Source organism: Epinephelus lanceolatus, chromosome 10 (assembly GCF_041903045.1).
Source record: "Epinephelus lanceolatus isolate andai-2023 chromosome 10, ASM4190304v1, whole genome shotgun sequence".
In the NCBI taxonomy this organism is placed as follows: Eukaryota; Metazoa; Chordata; class Actinopteri; order Perciformes; family Serranidae; genus Epinephelus; species Epinephelus lanceolatus.
Window position 1 is genome coordinate 33,676,343 of NC_135743.1, and position 4,504 is coordinate 33,680,846.

A 4,504-nucleotide genomic window follows, 5' to 3' on the forward strand; every position below is an offset into this window, starting at 1 on the left:
CATCTCTCTCTCTTCCTAATCCCTGCTCACCACTTCCGGTTCTTGTGACTCATGGAGTATTTCTCATAAACATTTTTAACAGAAACATTTTAACAAGGTTTGGCAGCAGAATTATGAATTACACGCCAAGGGTTTATAAATGCATATAAACATATATATATATATATACACTGCTCAAAAAAATAAAGGGAACACTTAAACAACACAATGTAACTCCAAGTCAGTCACACTTCTGTGAAATCAAACTGTCCACTTAAGAAGCAACACTGATTGACAATCAATTTCACATGCTGTTGTGCAAATGGAATAGACAACAGGTGGAAATTATAGGCAATTAGCAAGACACCCCCAATAAAGGAGTGGTTCTGCAGGTGGTGACCACAGACCACTTCTCAGTTCCTATGCTTTCTGGCTGATGTTTTGGTCACTTTTGAATGCTGGCGGTGCTTTCACTCTAGTGGTAGCATGAGACGGAGTCTACAACCCACACAAGTGGCTCAGGTAGTGCAGCTCATCCAGGATGGCACATCAGTGCGAGCTGTGGCAAGAAGGTTTGCTGTGTCTGTCAGCGTAGTGTCCAGAGCATGGAGGCGCTACCAGGAGACAGGCCAGTACATCAGGAGACGTGGAGGAGGCCGTAGGAGGGCAACAACCCAGCAGCAGGACCGCTACCTCCGCCTTTGTGCAAGGAGGAACAGGAGGAGCACTGCCAGAGCCCTGCAAAATGACCTCTAGCAGGCCACAAATGTGCATGTGTCTGCTCAAACGGTCAGAAACAGACTCCATGAGGGTGGTATGAGGGCCCGACATCCACAGGTGGGGGTTGTGCTTACAGCCCAACACCGTGCAGGATGTTTGGCATTTGCCAGAGAACACCAAGATTGGCAAATTCGCCACTGGCGCCCTGTGCTCTTCACAGATGAAAGCAGGTTCACACTGAGCACATGTGACAGACGTGACAGAGTCTGGAGACACCGCGGAGAGTTCTGCTGCCTGCAACATCCTCCAGCATGACCGGTTTGGCAGTGGGTCAGTAATGGTGTGGGGTGGCATTTCTTTGGGGGGCCGCACAGCCCTCCATGTGCTCGCCAGAGGTAGCCTGACTGCCATTAGGTACCGAGATGAGATCCTCAGACCCATTGTGAGACCATATGCTGGTGCGGTTGGCCCTGGGTTCCTCCTAATGCAAGACAATGCTAGACCTCATGGGGCTGGAGTGTGTCAGCAGTTCCTGCAAGACGAAGGCACTGATGCTATGGACTGGCCCGCCCGTTCCCCAGACCTGAATCCAATTGAGCACATCTGGGACATCATGTCTCGTTCCATCCACCAACGCGAGGAGACCATCCGCCACCTCATCAGGAGCATGCCCAGGCGTTGTAGGGAGGTCATACAGGCACGTGGAGGCCACACACACTACTGAGCCTCATTTTGACTTGTTTTAAGGACATTACATCAAAGTTGGATCAGCCTATAGTGTGTTTTTCCACTTTTTTTTCACTTTTCCACATAAATTTGATTTCCATTGATAATTTTTGTGTGATTTTGTTGTCAGCACATTCAACTATGTAAAGAACAAAGTATTTAATGAGAATTTTTCATTCATTCAGATCTGGGATGTGTTATTTTAGTGTTCCCTTTATTTTTTTGAGCAGTGTATATATATATATATATATATATATATATATATATATATATATATATATATATATATAAAAAGAAATCGGATATCAACATATCTACTGCACATGCTGACTTCCGGTGTTGTCATGGCAACTTATATAGCAGTGTTATAAGCGTCAGCTACAGGTGTTTTGAAGCAGCCTGTCGCTGTGTTTCCAGCGTATTTTTTAGCAACCTGTCATCGTTTTTGCAGCAGATTTTTTAGGTACCAAATGTGGGTGTACCACTCTGTTGCTGTGTTTTCAGTGGCTTTTGTTTGAGGGAAACTCATTCAGGAATTAATCACAGGTACATTTACATCCACTAACAGAAAAAACAAACAATGACATACAGAGCTACAAATACACAGTCAAACTGTCTTTGGAAGGTGAATGCACTTTACTTAGACAAATCCTATGCTGACACAGGGCCCTGAAACTGAAGCAGCTAAATGGCATTCAACCATTACTAAATTCATCACTTACACCTCTGCTTTCCCTACTGTGACAAGTCAGAATGCCTTACATGAAAAAGTAAAAATGTGACACTTATTTTCTCTGGTGGTCTTTTAGTCTATTAACTAGAGCAGCATTTTGAGGAGGGGAAAGTGCGTGGCAGTTCTTACGGGGCTCCTCAATCTAGAGGTATTCTCGCTTAGGTTGTGAGAGGTCTTTGTGTCAAATCCTGTACAAGGGCAGAATATCCTGTGCTTAGCAAGTACACAACTTTGCACTTTCCACAGCAGTTATCAGTGTCTCAGTAAGTCATGACAATGAGATCGTGAGACAGCATTCACATGACGCAGAAACTTAAGCATCTAAGTAGAATACAGCCTGTGCTTACTTTTCTGCAACATTTGGTAATGTCCTCCATGGAAAAGGCCTCTATTGCAGACATGGTTTCTTTTCGCTGCAGGAAAAGCACACAAAATGATTTTTACCTATTTCATCCGACTTCTTCCACAAGACTAAATCAAGCAACATTTCCTCAACATGAAAAAGCCTTTGATATGACCTCACATGGCTCGTTGGTCTAGGGGTATGATTCTCGCTTCGGGTGTGAGAGGTCCCGGGTTCAAATCCCGGACGAGCCCACAGTGATAAAATGTGTTCTATGCCTTTCTTACTAATTTGGAAAGTACAAAACAGCATTGTCCTACTCACTGGGCAAGTATTTCCACCAGGTGAATTATCCCCAGTCATCAGGGACGTAAGATCATCAGGATGGAGCAGCAAATTTGTATTTCATCAATGCGAGTTATTTGTCTTTGTTGAGATTTGTGCTGGGATATGGCACAGATTTCCAGGGTGGCCAGAGGATGTGAACCCACTGTAATCAAACACACTGTCAACACAGTATGTAGGCCACTGTGTACTATCTGGGTTGGTTGTGTCCAGCCCTTGGTGTGTTGTTGTGACTCTGCTTTGTTAGAAGGGCGTGTTATCCAAGATCAGCTTGATCACAGTAAACTGACACAAAGTCTTGTTCAAACCAGCGCCTTCTAAGAGTTCACATAATTACTGTGTGGATTATGTTCACAAGGCAATGTTTTTTTTTCTTTTTTCAAAGACAGAAGTGCGACCTTTTTGTATCATGAAAGGTTCCATGTGTGGTTCAGTTTAGACAACAAAATTAAGGTTGAGGAAAGTTTGTGGTTTTGGTTAAATGCCTATCACACTTGTGCCACAAATCACTCTGCATCTTTCCCATATTAAAGCAGGATCTTTCTTTAACCAAGTGGTGTGAATACCTAATCATAACCATACAAAAAATGTAGAAACAAAAGTCGATGTTGTATTGCAAGGGCAGATTTGTCCAGTATTGTTAAGTCTCTGCTCTTTCATTTTCACTATTTCTGGTACCTCTTTACCAGGTTGTTTGATGATGAAATGATGCATTTCGTTAAGCTGTTAGCTTACAAATGCAAATGATAACCCCCTGTTACAGCCTCTCTAAACAAATCTAACCCAACTGTAATGCCACCTATGCTGTTCAAGCATCTCAAGCTGTAACAAAAAGGTCACAGATATATCATTCTCATTCCCAGTTTGTAAATACAGATGCTGTGTCACACCCCTCAGCATGTGATAACAACACCCTTGAATTTTTTTTAGATCCACTGGGCTTTCGGCTAACTCCAATGTGTACTTATCCGTGACAATATTGAGAGCAATTACTGAAAGCAACTTATGCAGTATGAATAGTGTGAAAGTACATGTTGGGAGGAAGGGGTGGGGAATCAGCTAAACAAACAAAGGACTTTAATCCAGGAGAATGCTGTTTGTGTCCTGTGTGAAACCAAAAGTCAGCGTTGTTTTAATGTAACTTATGTATGGGCCTCACATACTCCTTGTAACAACCTTACTTCTTTTAACACCAAATGAAGTGGTGTAGTGGTTAGCATTGTCGCCTCACAGCAAGAGCGTTCCTGGTTCAATCCCAGGAGGGAGACCTTCTGTGTGGAGTTGGAATGTTCTCCCTGTGTCAGTGTGGGTTTTCTCCAGATACTCTGGCTTTCTTTCACAATCCAAAGACATGCAGGTTGGGGATAGGTTAATTGCTGACTCTAGATTTTCTGTAGGTGTGAATGGTTGTCTGTCGCTATGTGTCAGCCGTGTGATAGTCTGGCAACCTGTCCAGGGTGTACCCTGCAGAATAAGCGGTTACTAAGATGGATGGATGACCTTTTTTCCAAACCTAACCAAGTAGATTTGTTGCCTAAACCTAACTGCGGCTGTTTCACATCGTTAACCTCGTGCTACTTCATGTTGCACCCAGGAGACAGCTGTGCATCACATACAGATGCTCATGGGTGCCCTGTGCATTGGTATGAGGTGCTGAG

The 4,504-nt window shown here is 43.6% G+C and overlaps 1 non-coding gene across 1 annotated transcript; it reads left to right on the forward strand.

The window, feature by feature from the left end:
- The first annotated feature begins 2,683 nt into the window (after window positions 1-2,683).
- Window positions 2,684-2,755, forward strand: trnap-cgg (transfer RNA proline (anticodon CGG)). Its single transcript has one exon. It is a non-coding gene; the product is annotated as a tRNA-Pro (tRNA).
- Window positions 2,756-4,504: the final 1,749 nt, after the last annotated feature.